The following is a 13,416-nucleotide window of genomic DNA, read 5'->3' as shown; positions in this document are numbered from 1 at the left end:
ATATTTATGCTTTGAGGTCAGTGCGATGCAGTTACATCCGACTTCCGATTTCCAGTTAACTATTTTTTGAGGTTATTTCAATGCATTTGCATCCAATTTCTGATTTCCCATTAGTTAATCTCTGATTTTAGTTTAATGCAGTTGCACCCAATTTTTGGTTTTCCGTTAATTATTTTTTGAGGTTAGTTCAATGCAATTTCATCAAATTTCCAATTTTATGTTAATTGTTCTTTAAGGTTAGTTCAATGCATTTGCATCAAGTTTTCTATTTTCCGTTAATTATTTTTTGAGGTTAGTTCAATGTAGTTCCATCAAATTTATAATTTCCCGTTAATTATTCATTTAGGTTAGTTCAATGCAGTTTCATCCATTTTTCAATGTTTCGTTAATTAGTCTTTGAGATTAATTAGTTCATTGCATTTGGGTCCATTTTCCGATTTCCCATTAATAACTCTTTAAGGTTAGTTTAATACATCTGCATTTAGTTTATGATTATTTATGCTTTAAGGTTAGTTTGATGCAATTATATTTGGTTTCTGATTTCCCGCTAATTATTCTTTGAGATTATTTCAATGCATTTGTATTTAGTTTCCGATTTCCCATCAATTATTCTATGAGGTTAGTTCAATGCAATTGCATTTGGTTTTTGATTTTATGTTAATTATTTTTTGAGTTTAGTTCAATGCATTTGCATCCAGATTCTGATTTCCCATTAATTATTATCTGAGGTTTGTTTGATGTATTTGCATACCGTTTCCGATTTTCCGTTAGTTATCTGACGTTAGTTTAATACAATTGCATCCAGTTTCCGATTTTTAGTTAATTACTTTTTGAGTTTAGTTTATTGCATTTGCATAAAGTTTTCAATTTTCCATTAATTACTCTTTGAGCTCAGTTATGTATTTGAATCTAGATTCTGATTTTCTTTTAATTATTCAATGTGGTGTGTAATACCAACTTCTACTAATCTATCTGTAGTGTCCTTACAAACATGACATAAAAAGTAAATTATACTTGATTTACTATGTGAGATCATCGAAGATTATTCAGTTCCCGATTTCCCATTAATTATTCTTTAAATTATGCATGACTCACTATGTGGAATCTTCAAAGATTATCTACGAACGGGTGTTATTATATTAATTATTTTAAAAAAATATTTGCAAATATGCATAACTATTATATATTAATATTATATTGATCACTCAACCAAATTTCTTATAACGTGAAAATATAACTCGCCATTAAAAAAAAAATAACACACTTTTGATAAACCTTTCAGCTTCATTTTGTTGTTTATAATTAATAAAATAAGTTTGATTGAAGTTTTGTGAGATTGCTTAATAAGGTGAAATTCATATATATTGAAGCTACTTGAATAGCAAGGAGTTCTCAATCATACGGAAAGAGATAAGATAAACACCATTTTAAATGCAAAACTATACTTATTGAAACATTCCCACAACATATAGCCCAACTATGTTTTGAGGTTAGTTCAATGCATTTGCATCCAGTTTATTTTTTGAGATTAGTTTAGTGCAGTTGCATCCGATTTCCGATTTCCCATTAATTATTTTTTAACATTAGTTCCACGCATTTGTATCATGTTTCCAATTTATAATTAATTTTTCTTTGAGGTTAGTTCAATGCAGTTGCATCCAGTTTCTGATTTTTCCGTTAATTTAATCTTTGAGGGTTAGCTCAATGTATTTGCATCCAGTTTCCGATTTTTCGACAATTATTTTTTTATGTTAGTTTGATATATTTGCATCCAAGTTTTGATTTTCCTTTAATTATTATTTGAGGTTAGTTTAATGCAGTTGTATCCATATTCCAATTTTCTATTAATTACTTTTTAAGATTAGTTTAATACTTGCATTTGCATCCAATTTCCAATTTCCCGTTAAATATTATTTGAGGTTAGTTCGATGCATTTACATCCAATTTTTGGTTCCCTATTAATTGTTTTTTGACGTTAGTTTCATTCAGTATTATATATTTTTTAAAATATTTGTCATTATTGCTTTGTTGTTGTTGTTGTTGTTTTTTTTTTTTTTTTTTTTTTTTTCATTTTCAATTATATATTTTGTGATGTTATTTTTTGTATAATTGTTTTTAACTATGTTTTGAGACTGTGTTAAAGATATATTCGAAATAAATCGTTGCTTTATCATAGACACTAAAATTGTATGATTTGTAATAGGGAATTAGTTTCTACAAATCACATATTTTTTAGCAATTTTTTTATTTGATTAAATATATAAGAATTGGAGCATTAAAAGTGTTTGATTCGTAATAGGAAATTACCTTTTACAAATCACCTATTTTTTAGCAATTTTTTTTTTATTTTATCAATTATATAAAAATTGAAAATACACTCAAACTCTCCAAATATAAGAATTAGAAATATACTCAAACTATCCAAACTCCAAAGAGGTTATATGTATGTGGAATTGTACACTATTAGAAAATATTATCTTTCATATTATAGTGCTACATATGAGAGAGCAAAAAACTAACTCTCATATTAAAGTGCCACATAGGAGAGAGAAAATCCTCCATTAGAGGTCTCTGCTTTAGTATATAGATAGTAGATTCTCAACTGTAAATCCAACCGGGCTTTAATCACTCGTAAGGAGACGAAATATATACTATTGACGCGAATTTAAAAACGGATGGGGTAGATGAAATATCAAGTTCTTGGCCCGAAATAATAAACGGCTTAGCCTGACCAACCGAAATAACCCAATGTATATAATATTACTATTTATACTTGAACATAATGTATGATCAGGAAGAACATTTATTAAAAGATGAACAATCATTGTTCACACCTATTGAAGTATGAACAATTACTATTCATACATCAATATTGTTTATATCCCAACACGAGCTATATGAATAATCACTGTTCATATAAACAATCATTATTCATACATATTTGGGGTATGATATGTTATTTGAGTTCATATCTCAATATAATGTATGATCAGTAAAAATACATATTGGAGTATGAACAATCACTGTGTATACCTCAACATGAGCTATGAACAATCATTGTTCATACATTAACATATTGTATGAAGTACGTTCACCTATTAGGTATAAGCAATCATTGTTCATACATCAACATATTGTATGAAGTACGTTCACCTATTTGGATATAAACAATCATTGTTCATACTACATCAACGTAAGGGTTGTTCATACCAAAATAACAAAAAGGGTAAAATCAGAAAACATTTATTTCAAAACTGGGTTATTTGTCCAGACGAGTTATTTTCACCCGAAATTTGTCCTTGAAAGTGATTTTTAAAAAAAACACTCTAAAAGTGATTTGCACCCGAAAATGCCTGGGGACCAATTTCTTTGAAATATAACGGCAACATCAACAGAGCACTCAGGAAAATGATGCTAAAATATTGACCATTTATTTATTTTATTTAAATCTTGGTTTGGAAAATGTGGCATGTCATTGTTTTAGTGGTCTCATGGGTGTGACCAGCGCATTCGGAATGTTACAATTCCGATATTATTTTTTTTGGATTTCTTTGTGGTTGTGACTGGTGTGTGTTTGCAATTACATTTGCAATGTTAAAAGTCTGAGATTTATTTAGGATTTTAAAATTAACAAAGCGGCAGCAGAATCAAATATATTGTCAGAGTTCTATTGTGGTCGGCATTGTGTGGGAAACCTCCGACTTTCATTGGAATTCCACCTGAATTCTACATTTGTTGATATCGAAATTACAATAATTCTAATATCCCAAAGACAACGTATTGTTTTTCATAATGAGTAATGATATACGGACTTACTAATTTGACCTATTTAATCGACCTACTAATAGTAACTATTAATTTATGTAGATATACGTGTCCGTGTGTATTGCAATGCAAACCAATGTTATCCAAATAGTAAGTCGCAATAGTAGGTCTAAAAAATAAGTCTGTATAGCACTACACTTTCATAACTGTAATTTTCAATGACATGTATTAGCAATAAATTTACCAATACGAAATGTTAAATTGTTCATTGGATATCATTAACAATTCAATACGGACTTTTCCTTTAACATGTGACTTATTCTAAAAATATTTAGAGCCCTAAATTCGTTTAGCAATGGAAATAGGGGATGCTATACAAATTTGACATTGAGAAAAAAAAAAAAAAAAAATTATGTAGCCATCCTGTAATAGCTCTGTTTCGTCAACTATATATGGTGATGCATTTTATCGAAAAGAGTATTTTATTTCATCATATATGAACTTAAAAGCCATGCAAGGTTGTTTAACATAAATAACATCTTCTAAAAACCTTCATTGTTTTGTTTTCTTTGTGTATAGAAGTTGTAGTTGCTTACATCCCAAGTAATTAGGTGTTAAATAAACATGAAACGTGTTGTTGCCACCTTTATAGCAGTCTCATCACCTCCACTTCAACTTTATAAAAGGGTCGCTCTACACCTAAAGCAACCGCGTCAATGGCCACCTAGCTGGCCTCAAGACTGGTGACTATCCATCCTCAGCTAAGCAGTTAAAATCGGTTTTTTAAACTAATCGGTGGAGGAGCGATATGCGATTAATCGGTTAATCGGTGATTAATCGGTTATATCAGATGTATATATCTAGCACTTTTAAAATATATAATAATATAATCATACAATATATTTCTAAATAGTTATCCGAGATACAACAAAAAATATCAAATTTTCATGATCATATCTAATCAACTCAATAATTTTAGAGTACTACAAATATACCAAACACAACAATTATGTTAAATATTTAAAAAAAGAGAGAGAGAGAGAGAGAGAGAGAGAGATACAATAATTTGTATATTTTACATTCATTAAAAGAAGAAAATAAGTAAACTCTTAGATTTGTGTGTTTATTAGGCTCTATTATTATTAATACAGTTTAAAAATCTAATTTGTTAATTTTATGTATTTTTTTGGGTGGGGAACCGATATTTTAAATAAAAAAAAAATCTCGATTTAGTGAGAAATCGGTAATCTTGGCCGATTAATCGGTCAATTCGGTGATTAAATCGGTTCAGTGAGAAAAGTTTAAAAATCGGTAAAAACTAATCGGGTTGCAAACGATACGCAATTAATCGGCCGATATAACCGATATTGATAGCATAGATCCTTAGGAGGCCAAAGATAATTTGACCAAGGTGCCATAATTGAATCTAGAGAACCTGGGTCTAAACTTTTTATTACCACCCCATAGGGGGTTAATAGCTATGGGCTTAATATGCACGCAATAGATGCATGTGAGTTTCGAACTTGCACATTATATTCAACAATTTGATTTTCAAAGAGGTGATCAAACAAAAAATCAGCCCATTTTAAGTTACCAGCCTTTACAAATCAACTTAGCAATTTCCAACAAGTTTAAAGTTTTTGAAGCCATCCATTCTAGTATACACAATGTTCACTTATATATAGAGTTCTTAGTTAATTAGTTTATTGGTTTAGTTAGTTTACTAATGGTACATTTTGCTTTTTACAATTCATTCTTATCCAAAAATATGATCCTTTGTAATTTTTATTTTATCCAAAATTCCTTTGTAATTTTGTTCCAATTAGAAATCTTCAACCACATTCTAACACTTTATAAAACTCATTGCTCTATGCATCTCACCTTTTCAAAGTGCCTTTGTTCCAGATAGGCAAATCACTGACAATATAATTTTAGCTCAGATCATACACATTTTGAAACACAAGAAAGGCAAATTATGATTAATTCCAATAAAACTTGACATATATGTCAAAAGCTTTTGACAGAGTTAACTGGAACACTGTCACCACCATCCTTAGCTACTTAGGTCTTAATGCATCATATGTAAATTTGGTAACTTAATGTATATCATCTCTTCAGTTTTCTTTCATGGTCAATGGGTCTCCTCATGGGTTTTTTAAATCCAAAAGAGGCCTTAGACAAGGGGACCCCCTGTCCCCTCTTCTGTTCATCCTTTGTATGGAAGTCTTGACAAGAATATTAAATGAAAAAATTCAACAAAATAAACTACATGGAATAAAAATCCCACGGAATAGTTGCTTTATAACTCACCTTCTTTTTGCAGATAATGCTTTCATTTTCTGCAAAGCAAATATTAAGGAAGCTAAAGAACGTACTTCTTGAAGCATTAAATCTTTTTTGCGACATTACTGGTCAAGAAATAAATTATGAAAAGTATGAAATCCATTTTAGTCATAATATGCCATCAAATGAAGCTATAGGTATCCAATCCTTGTTAAAAATGAAAACTATACGGATTGGAGAAAAATATTTAGGATCAACCCGCTTTCTTGGACAACCAAAATCTAAGATCTTTAATCATCTAATTGACAAGGTTAACTAAAAAATTGTAGGTTGGAAAAGTAAACTTCTTTCTCAAGCAGTAGGAATGGCCTTAATTAAATCAATATCATCAGCAATTCCAATGTTTCACATTAGCACTTTTCTTTTACCTTTAGCTATAACATCTACCCTAAATTCTTTGCAAAGAGACTTTTGGTGGGGAACAAATAGTGGTAAAAGCCATCCTGTATATTTGAAGAATTGGGGATTCATTTGTAAATAAAAAAGGAATGGAGGACTAGGAATAAGAGATATGGAAACAAATAATTTATCTCACCTTACCATAATTTTATGGCATATTATAACTAAACCAGATTCCTTATTGTCCAAACAATTGAAAGGTAAGTACCACCCTAATAGTAATGCTCTTCACTCTAGACCAAAACAAGTGACATCATGGTTCTGGCAAGGAATGCAAAAGGCCAACGCAATCATCAAAGACACCTCAATCTGGCAGGTAGGTTCAAGTAAGAATATAAACATATGGGATGATGCTTGGCTCTCTGAATGTCCTAATGGTAGCTAGGATTCCTTCTCATATATATTGTACATAATCCTCTATTTACTAGAGTTTTTGACCTTATAAATAGTACTACTATAATATGGAATATAAATGCTCTTAACTCTCTCTTTGATATACACGCCTCTCTTAAAATCCAAAAAATTACTTACCTAGATCCAATCATGTAGATAAATTGAAGTGGAAACTCAATAAAAATGAACAACATTTACTTAAATCTATGTACAATGAACTCAATTCCAAAAATACATCTGTTGTTTTAAACATAACTAATTTGGCTTTTTGGCATAATGATTTGAACCCAAAGGATTCTTTATTTGCTTGGAAATGCTATAATAGTATTGTCCCTACAAGAGATCACCTTAGTACTATATTGTATGTGCCTATAAAAAAATGCTTGTTGTATGTGTATCTCCTGCATGGAATCTGTGCACCATATTCTCTTAGTTTGTTCTTTCACTAGGTCACTCTAGTTCTCCACCCCTTGGAGCTTTAGACTAAATGAGTTTGAGAATTTGTAGGTAAAAGATTGGATTGATTTGTCTTTCAAACCACCTTCAAACTGGCCGGTTGAAACCAATTAAACTATGGACAAGCTTTTGTTTGTTCATATATTGAATCATTTGGTTAGAAAGGTGCAACATTCTAGATAATAACTATGCTCCAAATTGGTACCAGTTATCTGATTATATTCAAGGCTTCTTTAGCAAACAAATTGAACTTGGAAATCAAGTTAACACTCTGAAATAGAAGCAAAGTATAGGCTGGATGCCACCAAAAATAAATAGCATGAGGTTAAACATTGATGCTAGCTTTAAAGAACAAGGTAAAATCAGTGGATTAGGATATGTATTACGAGAATCAAAAGGATTCTTTGTGGTTGCAGGAACAGATCAAGGAAATGTGAATATAGCAGAAGAGACAGAAAACCAAGGATTACTCAGGGCCATTGAATGGAGCAGAAAATTCACGATTGCCAAGCTTGAACTGAAAGTAGATGCAAGAATTAAACATATGCAACTTTTTGAACAAAAGGAAAGCAAACATTTCTTGGAAGTAAGAGATTATGCTCTGTGATGCAATATAATGGAACTATTTTTATGTTTTGACTATATATGTATAAAATAGCAAATAGAGTAGCCCATATGTTAGTCATACATGGGCAAACTCTCCCTCCACTTTCTGAGTGGATTACATTGCCACCGTTTTGGTTGATGGATGCTTTGGAGGAGGATGTATCAGTTGTAAAACCAGTTTAATATACATGAGATAATCCAAAAAAAGGGCTTCCTGATTACCGGAATAAAAAATAAAAAATAACCAAAACCAAAACCCTAAAAAGGGCTTCCTGATGAGATAATCATTCAGTTAATCAGGTCAATTATCTTATGGACCAAAGTTGCTATTTCACATATCGAAAGTTCCTGCTAACACATGTTCTACTGACTCGGTAAATGAAAAAAAAAAGAATTACATGAAAAGCATGTTGACAGAAATTATGTCTCGACCTCAAATCTGTTGCTTCCATCTTCATTTTCTTCTTAGTTCCAAATCAAGATTCATACTCCATTAAAAAACAGGGTTTGTTTTACCTCACTCCTCAAAAGTATGTACCTATTTTGTGAAAAATCATTACAGATTGCACCTCACTTTTTTTTTTTTTTTTTTTTTTTATCTGTTACCCAAAAATTGATATTTGACTTATTGGCAATTTTACTCTTATAACAAGAAACTTAAAGTTATTAAAACACCCCAAAATTAACCATATTCTTTGTATAACCACACCCCCCACACACACACACACACACACACACACACACACACATTTTTTATACGTCTTTGACCTTTACCTAAACTTATCTATGCCAGTGAAACGAAGGAGATGAAGGTATGGAGGAAGACGAATTAGACATAAAAGTAGAAGGATCGCGTCTGAGAAGACAACAATTTTGAGAGTAAGAGTTTGGTCCAACTTTGGCCTTAAATAATACCTGCTCGTTATATGAACTCCATTTATACGAACTCCAAAAAAACTCCACCATGAAAAACAATGAATTAGAAACTGATTTTTGGTGGAGATGTTAGTCCCACAATATAGATCACCTTTAGAAAAAATCAGCACATTTGAATATGTCTAGACGTATCAAAATTTGCTCGCAATGTTATAAAATTATCCAACGGTCTAGATTTTTCATATTTCAAAACAACTTTTGACAAGGTTAAACATTTCCGTTTGGGCTGATTTTTTATAAGAAGATTCTCTATTATGAAAAGACTATCTTCACCAAAAATCATCCCTTAGTTCATCTTATAAATCCACTTTTGGTGGTGGAGTTCATAAAAAATGAAAAAATAAAATAAAATGCAACAACTATTTTATAAGGGTAAAATTGTCAATATGTAAAATATGAACATTTGAGTAATAGATAAAAAAAACGGAGGGGGTTCATAAAAAGGGTACATACTTTACTTTTGCGGGCGGGCTGGGGACCCCATTAAAAATCCAAGTTTGAAACTGTAAAAAAAAATAAAAAATAAAAAAAAAAAAAAATAAAATAAAAATAGACACTCGATCTGGAGGTCTAACAAAAATGTACTCATTATGGATAATACGTCAACTCAATTCGGGCGGATACAAGATTCTCCACCAGGGCTTCTAGCATTAATTGCCACTACTATTTGTTTTTAGACTTTTTTTTGGGGGTAATAGTTACCACTATATATATTTTGGACAAAGTTAGGGGTGGGGGGGACAACTCATGGATCTGCCCCTTTGTGCTGATCAATCAATTATTGTGTTATATAACCATTGAAAATAGATCAAATCAATGAAATTGAGTGAAAAATATAGACAAAAATAAGACTTGTGATTTTGTGAAGGACTTTTAGGTTTTGTATCTTCAAATAAAGAGAAATGTCGTATTTAAAACCAGACGAATATGATGATGAATAACAATACATTTTTATCTTCCATTGAAAAACAACGAACTTATAAGAGAAGGACTTGACAATGAAAAATGACAAGTGATTCTGTTTTCTTCTTATTTTTTTGGTTGATTTATCAAGTAGGTAGTAAGTGTTTAATGAAATTCTCGAGATCCGAACATCAATTTTGGTCCATTGGATAATTGACCTATAGGATTAGCTTGTCTAACCTTTTCGTATAATTACTCTTACAATCATTCTCTAAAAAGTGCGTACTTAAGTTAATAAACTAAGTATGAAATCTCAAGCAACCCAAAACTTAATGAATTAAATCTAGTTTTTTTGTAGATATGATCTACTGACTATAAATATCATCTCTACAAAAAAACAGCTCGTTAAATTTTTTTAACATTGGTAAAAGATAATTGCAAAATCTCAACATTTTTGGGCTGTTAGATTTTTTTAACAAGTTGACAACAATTTTTATCTAGCTTAGATGATATCAAACGAGCTGATTTTTTGTAAAGATGATATTTATGATTAGTAGATTATATCTATAAAAAACTAGATTTTAATTCATTTAGTTTTTGAGTTGTTTGAGAGTTCGTACTTAGGTTGGGGGACAACTCATGGATCCACCCCTTTGTGCTGATCAATCAATTATTGTTATATAACCGTTGAAAATATATCAAATCAATGAAAGTTGAGTGAAAAATATAGACAAAAATAAGACTTGTGATTCTGTGAAGGACTTTAGGTTTTGTATCTTCAAATAAAGAGAAATGTCATATTTAAAACCAGAGGAATATGATGATGAATAACAATACATTTTTATCTTCCATTGAAAAACAACGAACTTATAAGAGAAGGACTTGACAATGAAAAATGACAATTGATTCTATTTTCTTCTTAATTTTTTGGTTGATTTATCAAGTAGGCTTAATGAAATTCTCGAGATCCGAATATCAATTTTGGTCCATTGGATAATTGACCTATAGGATTAGCTCGTCTAACCTTTTTGTATAATTACTCTTACAATCATTCTCTAAAAAGTGCGTACTTAAGTTAATAAACTAAGTATGAAATCTCAAACAGCCCAAAACTTAATGAATTAAAATCTAGTTTTTTTGTAGATATGATCTACTGACCATAAATATCATCTCTACAAAAAAATAGCTTGTTAAATTTTTTTAACATTGATAAAAGATGATTGCAAAATCTAGACATTTTTGGGCTGTTAGATTTTTTAGGGTAAATTCTTGAATCGGACGTTGACTTTCAGATTAGGACAGTTTAGCAAGTTGAATGTGTCAGAGAAGATTTATTCCACTTCCGGACGTGGAATACCCATAATACCCTTCCACAAACATTTATATATGAAGACATTATATCTCATATGTACGACATTATGTAGTGCTGTAACATTATGTCTCATATGTACGACATTATGTAGTGCTATAATATTCGTATCCGTATGTGGTGCTGTTAAATGACATGTTTAACTGAACTAAATATGATCATAGTACGACATTGTAGCTCACTTGTACGACATTATGTGATGTTATTAAATTCGTATTTGGATAACCTGCAAAATACACGCTTAATATGGTTTTCATCCCTATTGCCACTACTACTTTAGGTTTTTTTACAATAATCCAGTATTCATCAAATGTTCCTATATCTACATGACTTTTCCACCAAAAGTTGGCTTTCATTCTCGAATAATTTGTATTTGGATAACCTAAAAATAAACATTTAACTGAACTAAATATGATCATAGTAAGACATTGTATCTCACATGTACGATATTATGTGGTGATGTTAAATAACACGTTTAACTACCGAACTAAATATGATCGTAGTAAAGACATCAGATCACACATGCGACATTATGTTGTGATATTAAATAACACGTTTAACTGAACTAAATATGATCATAGTAAGACATTGTATCTCACTTATACGACATTATGTGGTGCTATTAAATTCGTCTTTTTCTAGCTATTTGAGAGCTCTTTTTCCTTAGCTTTTTTAATCTTCATTATTGTTTAGAAATTTATTTTGAAAACGAATATAGAAACAACATAACAAGGAATTAATAAGAGTATTGGCGAGAGAGAAGGAGAAAAAGAATAAAAGGGTATAAACATAACAAAATATTTGCTTTTTGTGGGGGCCACGTCTGCAGTTGGAATAAAATTTATCTGCCATATTCAACGGGCTAAACTGTCCTAATCTTAAAGTCAACATCCGATTCTGGTATTTACCGATTTTTTTAACAAGTTGACAACAATTTTTATTTAGCTTAGATGATATCAAACGAGCTGATTTTTTGTAAAGATGATATTTATGATTAGTAAATTATATCTATAAAAAACTAGATTTTAATTCATTAAATTTTTGAGTTGTTTGTGAGTTCGTACTTAGTTTATTAACTCAATTACGTACGTGTTTAGAGAATGACTGATTACTCTTTAACTTATCTTTACGGATACTGTTAAAAAGTACTCAAAATTGGTCAGAAGTATCGTGAAGTCCAAAAGCTCAATCTAAACTAAAGAACGTCCACATTCCACACTCGAGCCAACACAAAGGACACAACTGTTCTCAATACACCCTCACAATTTTCACCCATGGTCATGTCTTTCACCCGTGGTTTGGTTATACAGGTTGGTGGACCCACCAAATCATATGATCTAATCAACTATGCAACTCGCAACGTTTATATTCCAACGTGGCACGAGTTAATGCTCTGGATTTACGGTTTTTGCCTAAAAAGCGAAGACGCTTTTTCTGTTGCCTTTCTTATCTCTGTAGTTCACAGAGTTGCAGAAGGTCCTCTTATTTAAATCGTTTTTCACGAAACACCCTCCACACGCTTCACGGCAATCATTACTTTTTTGGTTGCCTAAAATAGCCTTGTGTATGCCCCAAACAGAACCAAAACGATTCAGACTATTCAAAGTTGTAACCCTCAATAAGGCTGGTGGTGTAGTGTCAGTCCAAGATTCAGACTTAGATTAGGTTCCCATCTTTATCAATAAGGTGATCAATTATGATATTTTTTAATTTTTTTTTTCTGATAAAAGTCTTAATCACTAAAATAAAATGGATCTAAAACAAGGGGCTTGGGAAATTATCCAGATAATATGCTAAGTCTCTTAAACTGGTCTGAAATATCTCAGAAGTTTTGATAAAATACTAATTTTAACCAACAACTCACCTAGTGTTGGTTGATTGATTCTCAATTTCTCATAAACTATTCGTTCTATCATGATTTGGTGAAACCAATTATTTTTGTTTTCTTTCTATTTTTTAAATTTATTTATTTATGATTATTATTAATATTGTGTTAGAGTCGGATAGGACTTTAAGAATTTATATAGGACCATGCATATATTTTCTTATCTTTGAGACTGGTTTAATATTTAGGACCATGCATATATTTTCTTATATTTGAGACTGATTTAATATTGTGTTACATTATCTGATCATCACACATCGACGTTCTCATCCAATTGTTTATGGGCACCATTGTTTGTCTTCGTTTTCGACATTAATTCAATCAATTCATAATATGTATGTTAGGTTGTTGTTTAACGAAA

This window comes from Coptis chinensis, chromosome 1, assembly GCF_015680905.1.
Source record: "Coptis chinensis isolate HL-2020 chromosome 1, ASM1568090v1, whole genome shotgun sequence".
In the NCBI taxonomy this organism is placed as follows: domain Eukaryota; kingdom Viridiplantae; phylum Streptophyta; class Magnoliopsida; order Ranunculales; family Ranunculaceae; genus Coptis; species Coptis chinensis.
Note: the sequence above shows the minus strand (reverse complement) of the source record.